This window comes from Bacillus rossius, chromosome 3 (genome assembly GCF_032445375.1).
Source record: "Bacillus rossius redtenbacheri isolate Brsri chromosome 3, Brsri_v3, whole genome shotgun sequence".
Taxonomy (NCBI): domain Eukaryota; kingdom Metazoa; phylum Arthropoda; class Insecta; order Phasmatodea; family Bacillidae; genus Bacillus; species Bacillus rossius.
Window position 1 is genome coordinate 110,407,882 of NC_086332.1, and position 14,491 is coordinate 110,422,372.

The following is a 14,491-nucleotide window of genomic DNA, read 5'->3' on the forward strand; positions in this document are numbered from 1 at the left end:
TTAGGTAAATATCCTTCATGCAGAGATCGATTTCACACAAATAATCAGCAGCACTCAGAGAAAATCATTAGATGTCTAGCCAGGAATAACCAGAAGCACTTGGAGAAAACCATCAAATTATTAACAAGAATAATCAGGAGCACACGGAGAAAACGTAATGACAAGAATAATCAGGAGCACACGGAGAAAACATAATAACAAGAATAATCGGGAGCACACGGAGAAAACCACCACACGTTTTCTTGATATCATAAAATTAGAGAAAAAAAAATAAAAAATAAATTAATAAAAAATTTAAAATAAAAACAAAAAATACATAAGATTCTGCTAGCTTGTGAACTTCTCATTGATGAGCAAAGATAGAGTTCTAGTACAAGCCAGAATTTTATGTATTTTTTGTTTTTATTTTAAATTTTTTATTAATTTATTTTTTATTTTTTTTCCCTCTAATTTTATGATATCAAGAAAACGTGTGGTGGTTTTCTCCGTGTGCTCCCGATTATTCTTGTTATTATGTTTTCTCCGTGTGCTCCTGATTATTCTTGTCATTACGTTTTCTCCGTGTGCTCCTGATTATTCTTGTTAATAATTTGATGGTTTTCTCCAAGTGCTTCTGGTTATTCCTGGCTAGACATCTAATGATTTTCTCTGAGTGCTGCTGATTATTTGTGTGAAATCGATCTCTGCATGAAGGATATTTACCTAATGAGTCATGTCATTTTATTCAGAGCTACATTTAATTAGTGAATTTCTGCTAATAAATTGACACTTGCAATAATTTTACCAGGTGGAATTAAAGAAATAAACAACCATTACTCAGTCAAATAATATGCCATGAGACATCAGCGAAGCATTAACATGTAAGACGAACTTCCTTCTCCTTGGTGTCTAGCGAAGCCCTCCTTCTTTTGCGATCGTTAGTGAGCATCCCGCATCCCACATAAAATAACTAATTAATATTTACCTGCAAGCAACACGTGGCTACATCTGTTGATGACAGTCAGAACTACTTACATCAATTTGCTTTGCATTAGATAACCTAACTCTCACCACTGAGTGGTGCTATTGTAATCAGTTAGAGTCATGTAGTCTCGTAGCCATGTAGCCTCGTGTCCTGGAAGCTTCGTAAACATGATGCATTGGAACCTCGTAGACCTGTAGCTACGTAACAAAGTATCCATGGAATCATATAACATAATTCTGTTGGAGCAGTGGGAGCAAAAGAGAAAATGCCGACGAAGACAGATGCGATAATTGGAGCCTTTTGAAGCATCTGGCGCTGTGTTAAGCATTTGGAGGCTGTTGGAGCATTTGGAGCCTTTTTTTGGAGCTGTTGGAGCTGATGGAGCCATTTGGAGCTGTTGGAGCATTTGGAGTCTTTTGAAGCATTTGGAGCCTTTTGGAGCTGTTGGAGCCATTTGGAGCATTTGGAGCTGTCAAGCATTTGGAGCTGTCAAGCATTTGAAGGCCGTTTGGAACATTTGGAGCCATTTGGAGCTGAGTTAAGCATTTGGAGGCTGTTGGAGCTGTTGGAGCCATTTGGAGACCGTTTGGAGCATTTTGAGCTGTTGGAGCCATTTGGAGCTGTTGGAGCTGTTGGAGCCATTTGGAGCATTTGGAGCTGCTGGAGACAGTTGGAACTGTCAAGCATTTGGAGGCCGTTTGGAGCATTTGGAGCCATTTGGAGATGTGTTAAGCATTTGGAGGCTGTTGGAGCCATTTGGAGGCCGTTTGGAGCATTTGGAGCCATTTGGAGCTGTCAAGCATTTGGAGGTCGTTTGGAGCATTTGGATCCATTTGGAGCTGTTGGAGCCATTTGGAGCTGTTGGAGGCAATGACTGTTGGAGCCAATGACTGTTGGAGTCAATGACTGTTGGAGTCGATGGCTAATGGAAATATAAACTGTTGGATTCATAGACTGTTGGAGAGATTATATCCTAACTTATAATTGACGATTGCATCCTACCAAGTTGAATGAACGAGAGAATGCGCCTCCTTTTCGTTAAATGAGCTTTCGTTTTATAGAATTTCCGTCCAAACGTGCTTCGTTCTCATTAAATGCTTATACTGCGCGAACGAAGTGTAGTCATTGTGTGTACGTTCCGTTTCCTGTGTGTACTGTGTGTACGTTCCGTTTCCTGTGTGTACTGTGTGTACGTTCCGTTTCCTGTGTGTACTGTGTGTACGTTCCGTTTCCTGTGTGTACTGTGTGTACGTTTCGTTTCCTGTGTGTACTGTGTGTACGTTCCGTTTCCTGTGTGTGAACTGTGTGTATTGCGCGTACATTGCGTACATTGCGTGTTGGAGCTGTTGGAGCATTTGGAGCTTTATACACTTGAAGGTAGTTGGAGGAGTCTTGTACACTCGTAGAATTGTAGCCTCATAGTCTCTTAGACTCGTAGCATTCTAGCCAAATATCATTGGAGCTGATGAAGAAAAAGGCTGTTGGTGTCAATGACTGTTGGAGTCACTAGACTGATAGAATCAATAGACTGATGGAACCAATGAATATTGGAGCCAATGAATATTGGAGCCAATGACAAATGTGCGGCCTTTTCGATGATGGTGCTGCCTTTTTCGTTGTCGGTGCTTCCAAATGTGCTGCCTTTTTTTTGTTGATGGTGCTTCTATTTTTTTAATGTTGTTTTGACTCTAGTATTATAATAAATTGTTCTTGATTTGACTAGCGTATTATTCCATCCGGTGCATGTATATAAGCGAGTCCTAGACAGCAGGACGCTCAGTTTGTTACTGCCGTCGACGGTGTACGGATCACCTAGTTTGTTTCTTCTGGTGCATAAGTCGTGTAATTGCCTGTTCTTGAGACTTCGATGGCATCTTTACCGACTTTAACGTCGAACTCGATGGAGGATGTACCATCGACTACGGGAACCATGACGCCAGCGCCGAGGATGTTGGAGCAGATCCCGTTGGCAACGCCTCTGACAACACTGGAGGAGACTTCGATATGTGCTGTTCCACCATCATCCGAAGTTTCATCATCAGCAATGGATTCTTCAACTAATGAAGAGCGTACATTGCGTCAGTGCAAATACTGTGACGCATCATTTACTATCACCTCAAATGCTCGCAGACATGAAAGAAGCAGTTGTTCTAGTAATGTTAAAAGAATACAATTTCAGTGCAATAAGTGCAAAAAACTAATTTCACGTCTTGATAGCTTACATCTTCATTATAAAAAATGCTCCGAGAAAGTTAAGTGCGTGTATAATGAACATGGTTATTGTTTTAACTCTTGTGTTGTACCGGCTGATGAGTCTATATAAGTGAGACCCTGGTGATATGGACTTCAGTCCGTCTGTGGCTGTGGTGATGACCGGATCGGATAGACATTTAAAGTCATGTAAAAGGCTTAGTCCGTACAATAAGAAGACTGTTTGAATCGAGGAATCCAAAAGGCTTTGCTAATTTGTCAGTGTTTTTTTGTACTTGTAGTAGTGTATTGAATTTATGTAATAAAATTTTTTTAAAAGAACTTGTGGTGTTTTTATTTTCTCAAACCTAACACTTTTTTAGTATTTTTTTAATTAAAGTTGTTTTGTATCGGATAGGGATCGAACCAAGGATCTTAGTCGATCCAATCAATCATTATATGGATTACAAATTTATTTAATGAATTTTGCATTTTTTCCCGAATTTCTAGCATTAAAATTATGAATTACCAATATGTTGGTCTTGATGTCTGATAGGATGATGGTTGTAGAGGATTTAGAGTCTCTTTACGTATGTTGAACATGGTTTATTGAAATTATTATTTTTTACATAATATTAAACATTATTGCATCGATCGGGTATCGAACCGAGGACAGGAATCGATCGAATCAATATGTAAGTTAATGAGTGATTTATTTAATGAATTTTGGATTTTTTCCCGCTTTTCTAGCTACATTATTACATGATTTCAAGATGGCGGCCGTATTTCAAGATGGCGGGGGGCACCTCTATAATAAATGATTACTGCACTGTAGCGGGTTAGAATAAAATTATCCAGATGGAAATGTACTCTATAATACAAGTACACACACACAAGATGGCGTACTCCAGCAGGTGGTAGCTCCTGGTAGCATGTACTGAACATAAAATGTCGAATCCATGATGGCCGACAAGGACAAAGTCAAATTTCAGGGTCAAAGTCAAATATCCAGGTCAAGGTCAAATTTCAAGGTCAAGGTCAAATTTCAAGGACAAGGTCAAAGGTCAAGGTAAAATATCAAGGTCAAGGTAAAATATCAAGGTCAAGGTCAAAGTTCACGGTCAAGGTCAAATTTCAAGGTCAAGGTTAAAGGTGTGGTGACCGGTTAAGTATACTAACATGGTATCAGCACACTCTAGCGGATGAAAACAAGATGGTGACCTCCAGTTTCTTGATTAAATGATGGTGGCCGTTACGAAAAGTGCAACGGTGGTTATAAGGATTTTTTTATTGTTTAATTCGATTAGTTAATTTTTTTAATGATTTTTAAATTTTTCCCGAATCTCTAGCATTAAAATTATGGATTTTCAAGATGGCGGACATGACGTCATACTAGGTGACGATATATATGCTTTGAAAAAAAGTGATAGGAGTCAGTCTGCCTGCATCCACCATTGAGGAAGGAGCCTGTCGCCATTTTTAGTTTTTTTTGCACTCACCGGGTTCGAACCGAGGACGGTAATCGATATAATCAATCAGAATTCGAATAAGTTAATTTTTTGATGAATTTTGGAATTTTTTCCATTAAAATCGGATAATAATTAAAGATTTTCAAGATGGCGTCCAAATTTAAAGATGGCGACCATAACGATAATTGCAACGGTGACGTCTTTATTCAAAATGACATATTCCATGATGACGTCAGAGGCTTATCAGAGGCTGTAGACATGGATGCTTAAGCCTCTTTAAGTAATTTGGGTTCTTTCTAGGACAAAACGACTTTTGAGGATTTTCGAAATCCTAATTTTTGAATTGTGGAATTTTTTGAGATTTTTTGGCGGAACTTTTTTCCACAGAAATGGAAATTTTGGCGATTTTTGAGGAATTTTGGGCAAATTTTGCCCAATTTTGGCGGATTTTGGCTATTTTTGAGGATCAAATTCAAGGTCAAGGTCAAAGGTCAAGGTCACAACCATCCAAGATGGCCGCCGTGACGTCACAATCCAAGATGGCGGACACCGGCTCCGGCTCCACACCCTGAACCCTGTCCTCGGATGCCCATTCCTATACTACTTTACTGGAACGTTAAAAAAATTGGTTTGACTCAGTTACTATGTAACTATGGCATAGTCCTGTTGTTGTAAAGCGTTTTCATGAACATAGTTTAACGTCATTACGGTAGGACACTAGCATCATATATAAATATATTATAATTATTTAAATATTTATGTGTAGAAACTGGGCTCGGGTTTTAATATTTTAAATTCGTTAATTTGTATTTTTTTCTGATTTACAAAAAAAAAAATATTTGGAAACCTGAAAGCTAGTAAAGCCCCCCCCCCCTTTTTTTTTTTTATTGCGGTGTTTAATAAAACGTACAATATCCAGCCCTAATCCCGATACCTTGTCGTTTGTTTTCTGTTGCTGTGTGCTACTGAACCTGTGAATCTTATGCTTCTTCTAATTTTTTATAATTCTGGCGGATGTTGTAAATGTTTTCAAATGAAAGTACTCTTGTTTAGTGTCGTCCTAATTTTAAATAGAATTATGTAAGTGTAGTACCTTTTCTGTATATTATCAAATGTAATAACCAGTTTGATTAACGCTGTATTTTTTCTCGCAAGTTTGTAACCGTGCGTGCAAAGGGGAGTTCAAAACAGTACCAATTTTTAATTTTGGTCGTTACGAAGTGTGGATAAGGGTTAATTTATGCACCAAGGTAGTAAGTGAACTCTTTGAATTCAGGCTTCAAATTTTGAAATGTTCTAGGACCCTAACTTGAATTATGTTATTTGTCTATTTAAATCAGGTTTTTCAAATCAATGTGAGATAAAACAAATATTGGCACACAGTTACTGATAAGTAATAAAAAGTATATATATACGTTTTGGCTCCAGCAGTAATTTACCTTAATTCACGATTTTCCCATTTACGGGCAGCAAACACGTTACATATAAAAGTTATAAATTAGAATTAGTTTTTTGAAGTTAAAATACGTTGTTTATATTAACATTTTTATCTTTCAACTTTTTATCTTTACTCTGTCACGTGTCCTTCTCCATTAAAAATATTCTCTGAAACGAAATACGAGCCAATTCCGTTTTCGCTGGTTGTGATTCTGAATGGCTGATTCCGTCATACATCGAAAATATTTTAGAACCAGTCCTTAGTACATACAAGCATGGCTTCGCTAGGGACATTTACGGTGTCGTCATAACCCTCCAATTTTATTTTATCACTTATTTAAAATGTATTATTTCAACATACGCCACTGCTGTTTACACTATAGGTCGTCGAGAAATCTCAATACACAGCCAAAAAAGATGAATACGAAATCATACAGAAAACAAGACAAAATCAACCGATGTCAACAGTTGAATGCATAGACCGCACAGAGAGTTCCTTGGAAGGCACAAGACAGAAAATATGTCACAGCACAGTGGGCTAACAACGAGACGGTTGCAACAATAACAGTAAATAAAGATGAACACCAAAGGTAGGTGTTAAAGAGAACGTTTCGCAGTATACTGCAAACGTTTTTTCGTAAATGGAACTGAAAATATCATGAAAAATTGCATTTATTTGATCATTTGTATTTATATTTAAGCAACTGTATCGCATAAAAAAATGTTATGCATTGTTTCACGGGCATTTATACTTTGTACTGAGCCAAGTCCTTGATTAGTTAAAGTTATTTGTAGCTTTCCCGTATTAATACGCTCACTAATGCGATTGTATTAAACATCAATCAATTTTTTCGTAAGCGCAGCTGTGTAGTATTACAAGCTACTTATAGGCATCTTTTTTTCCAAAGGAATATTTTGCTAAAGTACAAAAATATGTTTTCAGCGTATCCTTGCTGAGCTCGAGCAGGACTGACCTGAGCTAGATGGTCGCCCCGCCTCTTCTCCTCGCTGCCACTGGCCGAGTGCTCGCCACGTGACCGCCAGAACTCTCTCTTATCAGTGGCCGCATGCTATCGGCGCAGTGCCGAGTGCACCTATCTCTGCCCTCCACTTCGGCATTCAGTTTATCTGCTCCTTTAGTGAACACCACTGGAAAATGTTAACTTTTAATCGGTACTATTTCTACAGTATCTTCATTTTTCTAGCAAGAATTTTGTCAAACATTTTTTTTTTTTGCTGAAAAGCTTCCGCATCCACCAGAAGGAACTCTTTGTAACAATTTTAACCAAGTGTAGCCTTAAATCATTTATCTCGCTTAGAAATACATAAGGTAATTACGTAAATGCATGTCACTATTGTTCGTGTCAACTGTCTGCCGAAGGCACCGCCACAAAGCGCATCAACCCCAGTTGTTCGGTGGCAGTACTGTCCAATCCCTACCAATGAACGTATTCGCAAGCGTGGTATGTGCGTATACATACAGTGGTGTCTGTCATCACTATTTCCGGCAAAAAAAGTTGTGAGAGAACATTTCAGTACTCGCCAGATATGTGTAACACCTAACCTTGAAATACGAGGAAATTCATGTGTTCTCTCGTTACAAATACACTTATAATACGAAACTTGGACACGAAATTAAATGTAGAATGATTTAAATAATGCCGAGCGTGATAAATATAGGCAAACTGTGTTTTCAACTACATTTCTTGACGCGAATCACAAGTAGTTTTCGCACCCGCCGCTAGAATTCGCTGCCAGCGCAGCTGCGTCGACTGCCGAATCATTCGATTTGCAGAGCAAAAATTCCAATTATATAATTAAAAGGCTCCGATAAAAGTGAAAAAGACTTGAAAAATACCTAACTTCGTCTTTGTATCTGATTTTCAACAGAAAATTTTGTTAAAATACTGCCCACCATCAAACAGTTAATACTTTAAATTTTACTTTTGGCTTTGTGAACTTTAGTTCGCGCCATCCGCCACAGATGGCAGCACTTTGGTAAACATTTCCGATCCGTGCGACTCCCGTTTCATTTACGAAATCACTCATACTAAATGCCGTATACGGAGTCCTAAGATGTTACACATCATAATGCGAAAATGATAGAACTTAAATTTTGGATAACCAGATGTTTAATGCCTCGAAAGAACATCGGCCTACATCCCATTTAGATACGGTACAGGTTTGAAGGTGATGGCAGTATTTGGTGTTACTGCGGTGAGACATCTGTCCAGTACACAGCCAGTCAGTAGATAAGTACGGTCACCTCGTGGTTCTGTCGGGCGACGCTAGGAAGGACTCGCACGCACTCCGCACGCAGTCCTTGGGAGGCGACCCCTCCTGGCTCACTGGAAGGTTGCATCGTCATTTCATTGCGAAAGAAGGCTTGCGTGATGTTCGTCAAGGACGTACCACGTACCACTTTTTGCCGAAGCATTTACTATATGTGAACAAATACCACGTCAAACACCATTTTAGACAGATGTCTAAAAAAAAATTATTATATATACGGAATAAAAAAGAAAATTATAAAAATGCAACTACTTTATTAAAATCTATTCGTAATAAGACTTTGTCCAGAAATTTTTACTTACAAAAATTTCCCAAAATTGTCCGTACACTGCTTGAAAAATTGTAAAACTGGCGCTCGCAATGATGGTTTCACGTTTATAAATCACGTGTTTGGCCTGCCACTCATTCTAAACGAAGGAGAATCTTAAACTGCACACGTAAATCAAAACAGGCAAGTAACAAAGCTCGCACAACTACTACTTTGTTGTATACAAATGCAATATTTTCATAGAAAATAATTACATTATTTTAACATTGATATCAGTTACATTACAGAGATTTTTTAATCACAGTCTCATTAATAGCAAAGCAATATAAAATAACTGCTATGTTTATCTTTATGGTGGATATTTTTAGTAGTAACAACACAATTTATTTAAGAAAGATGAAAGTAAAACTTTTTTGCATTAATAATCATGAATAGTGTAGCTTTATATTTAACAATGTGAAATAAAAGATAAATGGGGATTATTTTTCCGAGAAGAACAAAGGGGAATGCGTGAGTTTGAATAGTGAACTGGCAACATTGGTTCATGGATAGAAGGATAGGGCCACAGACGGCCCAGATTCAGACAAATGTCGCTTTAGTGTTCATTTACGAAAGCGTTATACTGTTGTCTGGCAGGCAGCGCCTATAAAGGGCATTTCGCACGATCATAATATGTTTCAAATCACATTCAATTTTTTTTAATTCAATGACATATGTTATTAAAACGTCATAACCGAGGTCATTCTTATAATTTGATAATTAAATGTCCCAAGTTATAAAAATGAAATACTGAGATGCTTAATACAAAAATATATTTAACAAGTTATAACAACATATATAAACCAATGAGCACACAATATTTAAATCCTATTTAGAATACTTGTTAAGTTTTTTTCTGGCAGGTATGTAGTGTAAAATTAAAGGAAGGTTGAAATTTATTGTTAAAATACACATTTTGGAAATATTACGGTTAATGTTTTATTGCCTGAGTTAGTGGAAGCGTTAATGAACTAATAGTAACTATAATTCGATTTTTGTGAACATTTAGAATTTGTTTAATGCTATGCATATGTTGCAAGTTATGTTGTAGTTTTACGTTTGAAGCATACACATGTTTTCAAAAAAGATTTTGAACCACATACAAAAAAGTAAAATTTAAAAGTTGAAAATCTTCATTGGAATCGACAAAACAGGCGCAAAGATGATTATGAGAGGGACAGAAAGGAGAGAGAGGGAGAGGAAGATATTCTAACTAGCATATTTTTCTTCAGAAAATAGGATGGAAATTAGCGGCGCATAAACAGCCTGATTTTGAAATAGTACAAGGGCAATACACTACGTTTTAACAACTTTATGTTCCTGCATATACTCCGGCAGAAAGAACCTTGCCCCCTACAAGATAAGGCGTTTCATTTTTTTCCACCAACTAAACTGGGCGACCTTGGTTTTGGTGGCATCGCGTGCGCAAGTAGTCTTTCTTCTTGTCCACAGATCTACACTATATAGGAAAGTTGTTTCTTTGTTGCGTAGCAGCCTCGGAGAGACTACCACAACTGTGATACAGGATGATTTGAAAATGTGTGTCTCGATGAACTGCTAAGTTTACTATAATGACGTGTGACATGGGTTAGAATCTCACTGCGGCATGAACGTCATTTTGATGAAATGATTTACAAGCCGTTCCCGACCAAGCTCTCTGGCACAAGGCAAGTCACGTTAGTGTCATTAGGGGGAAAAAAATTAGGAATGTAACATTTAGTAATTGATATTCACGGTTACTTCTTAAGGGGCCTGCCTAGTCCGGGGTATATTTGTGTTAGTGAGGCGGGATGATAAGTGCGACGCTCGCTAGTGCTTTTAGCGCGGTGTCGCCTCTGAACTGGCGCGCAGTCTTCTCGTCGTGCATGGAACAACTATGAGATCTGAGCGGTAACCGTATCAATACAATACAAGATAAAAGTGTAACGCATGTCCTTTAAGTGCTTTCAAGAACCTCTATCAACAGAGTCATGCCAAAAAATGAGTTTGAAAAAACGTATTTTTAGCATTTTCACTCTTCTAATAATAATATAATAATAAATATATTTATTTAAAAGAAAAAAACGAAGACAGACTACTCTTGAACCTTCAGGATATTTTTTAATATTTTTCGTAAACAGAAACCATTTCGATATATTGAACGTTTTCAAATCGCAAAGATGTTTTCTGAAGCTCTGCACACCGTATGTTTGCCAAAATAGGCGGGGCCCTAAATATAGAAAGCAAATAACTGGGAAATGTGATGCACACGCGAATACAGGAATGTCAGGAAGCAGACACACACATCACTCCGCCCACTGGTCCACGCGGTGTGTCCAGCAGTCCAGGTGAGTCGTCGAGGAAGGAGGGTGGGGGTGGGGGTGGGGGTGGGGAGTTATCGCACTCCACGGGACGCCAGTTCGAGCCCACGGCGAACGCTGTAGCCACATCTCTAGCACGGCACTAACAAGTTCAGGGTATGTGCACGAGAAGCATTTTAAGAATCCATTAAGTAATTTATGTTTTATACCATAACAATTATGATAAATTATAATTAGCCTCTCCTTAACTTAAAAAATTCAAGAACATAACATTGATAATAATCTATACGAAAATTATAATATTTTAATAGATAAAGGAAATACAAATATCACATAACTTCATGTCAAATATGTATGATATTTGGCAACAAGCGCCTAGTAAAAAGGACAACGCGTACCAAAAAGTATAGAAGTAAACAGAGATTCCACTCCAGTAGTATACAATAGGGGCGCCGAGGACAGGGTTCAGGGTGTGGTGCCGGTGCCGGTGTCCGCCATCTTGGATTGTGACGTCACGGCGGCCATCTTGGATTGTAACGTCACGGCGGCCATCTTGGATGAGCGTAACGGGACGTAACGTAACGGGACGTAACGTAACGGGACAAGCAGATCACTGCAGCCATCTTGGATCCGCCATCTGTAAATCGAGCGCCCCACTCATGATGAAATGTTCGTCTCTGTAGCCATATTGATTTTTTTCTGTTCCGCTGCAGGCCGCCATCTTGGATACCGTCGACTTTGTTTCTGTTGTTTGTTCCTAGATAGCGCCAGCGTCGCTCTTGATTTTTTTCTGTTCCACTGGAGGCCGCCATCTTGGATACTGTCGATTTTGTTTCTGTTGTTTGTTCCTAGATAGCGCCAGCATCGCTCTTGATTTTTTTTGTTCCGCCGCAGGCCGCCATCTTAGATACCGTCGACTTTGTTTCTGTAGTTTGTTCCTAGAGAGCGCCAGCGTCGCTCTGTCTCATCACATAAGGTCGATGTTCCATTACCTACCATAGTTATTAAGAACCTTATCGACATTTTAAATTTTATTTTTTATGAAAAATATATTGGAAACGATGTGATTCGAACCATCGCAGCTCTGATCTCTAGGTTGGAAAACATACGCCTTTAACCGCTCAGCCATCGAGACATTTACCAGACCGAAGATTAAATAAGGTATATATAAAAATAACATGCATATTTGGACTTGTAATTTTTTTTAATTTAAAGTAATAATAGCACCACCTGTTCGAGACAGACCCACCATCTTGTCATTTGGCCGCCATCTTGAAAATCCGTAATTTTTATGCTAGAGATGCGGGAAAAAGTTCAAAATTTATTAAATAAATTGACAATAAACATAATGTTTGATTATATCGATGTACGTCCTTGGTTCGATTCCCGGCGAGAGTAAACGGTCGATCCTTCCTCCATGAAAGCTACCTAGACTGATCTACCACCAGCAGTACCAAGGTATATATCATCAACAGGTATGACATCATGTCCGCCATCTTGTCTATATCCGCTGGAGACCACCATCTTGTTTTTCATCTGCTAGAGTGTGCCGATCCCATGTAGTATAATTATCTGGTCACCATACTTTTGTCCTCAACTGTTGACATTGAACATTGACCTAGACCTTGAAATGTGACCTTGACCTTGAAAATTGACCCTAACCTTGAAATTTGACCTTGACCTTAGCCTTTGGCCTTGACCTTGAAATTTGACCTTGACATTGAAATTTGACCTTGACCTTGAAATTTGACCTTGGCCTTGAAATTTGACCTTGACCTTGAAATTTGACCTTGGCCTTGAAATTTGACCTTGACCTTTAAATTTGACTTTGACCTTGAAATTTGACCTTGACCTTTAAATTTGACTTTGACCTTGAAATTTTACTTTGTCCTTGTCAACCATCATGGACCCGACATTTAATGTTCAGTACATGCTACCAGGAGCGACCAACTGCTGGAGTACGTCATCTTGTGTGTGTACTCATATTATAGAGTACATTTACATCTGGTTAATTTTATTTTAACCTGCTACAGTGCAGTAATCATTTATTACCGAGGTGCCCCCCGCCATCTTGAAATTCGGACGCCATCTTGAAATCATGTAATAATGTAGCTAGAAAAGCGGGGAAAAAATCCAAAATTCATCAAAAAAATCACTCATTAACTTACAAATCGAATCGATGGATCCCTGTCCACGGTTCGATTCTTGACCAGAGACAGTTGTAACTAATTATTAAATAAATGTTAGGTTCTGTTTTCCATTACCTTTCGCGGAGTTTATTAATCATTCACTCTACGAAAATCAACTCAAGTCAATATACCGGACCAACGAATTAAATCAGTGCCGATTAGCCTATTATGAAAGTCTAATTTTTCAATAATCTGAATAACATATAAGCCGTTCATGTACAAAGCCACACATATAGATCAATTGCCTTCAGTCCATGAGACCGAGTCATGTCATTATCAGACGTATAGGCTAGTCATTTCAGGACCACATGACCTTCGTAATCCATCGTGACATTTTTATACATTCTAAAGGACCAAGGAACCTTGTAAAATATTTTAGTAACACCAAGAGGTGATAAACTAGTAAATATTCAATCACTACATTTTGTACTACGCGCAATCAACAAAAAAGGAAGCACCAACAACGAAAAGACAGCACCACCAACGAAAAAGGAGCACATTTGGAAGCACCGACAACGTAAAGACAGCACATTTGGAAGCACCGACAACGAAAAGGCAGCACATTTGGAAGAACCGACAACGAAAAGGCAGCACATTTGGAAGCACCGACAACGAAAAGGCAGCACATTTGGAAGCACCGACAACGAAAAGGCAGCACATTTGGAAGCACCGACAACGAAAAGGCAGCACATTTGGAAGCACCGACAACGAAAAGGCAGCACATTTGGAAGCACCGACAACGAAAAGGCAGCACATTTGGAAGCACCGACAACGAAAAGGCAGCACATTTGGAAGCACCGACAACGAAAAGGCAGCACATTTGGAAGCACCGACAACGAAAAGGCAGCACATTTGGAAGCACCGACTACGAAAAGGCAGCACATTTGGAAGCACCGTCATCGAAAAGGCAGCACATTTGGAAGCACCGACAACGAAAAGGCAGCACATTTGGAAGCACCGACAACGAAAAGGCAGCACATTTGGAAGCACCGACAACGAAAAGGCAGCACATTTGGAAGCACCGACAACGAAAAGGCAGCACATTTGGAAGCACCGACAACGAAAAGGCAGCACATTTAGAAGCACCGACTACGAAAAGGCAGCACATTTGGAAGCACCGACAACGAAAAGGCAGCACATTTGGAAGCACCGTCATCGAAAAGGCAGCACATTTGGAAGCACCGACAACGAAAAGGCAGCACATTTGGAAGCACCGACAACGAAAAGGCAGCACATTTGGAAGCACCGACAACGAAAAGGCAGCACATTTGGAGGCACCGACAACAAAAAGGCAGCACATTTGGAAGCACCGACAACGAAAAGGCAGCACATTTGGAAGCACC

The 14,491-nt window shown here is 38.9% G+C and overlaps 1 protein-coding gene across 3 annotated transcripts in view; it reads right to left on the reverse strand.

Annotated features, from left to right (window-relative positions):
* The window catches only part of LOC134531128 (ATP-binding cassette sub-family G member 4-like), a 350,550-nt gene that overhangs the window by 232,153 nt on the left and 103,906 nt on the right, over positions 1 to 14,491 (reverse strand). The window contains exon 1 of one of the 3 annotated variants that reach the window (XM_063366710.1): positions 7,035 to 7,061. The exons of the other annotated variants lie outside the window; for them this stretch is intronic. The gene's annotated coding sequence lies outside the window, so the exon portion shown is untranslated. Of the gene's footprint in view, positions 1 to 7,034; positions 7,062 to 14,491 lie in introns of those variants that run through there. 3 annotated transcript variants of the gene reach the window in all.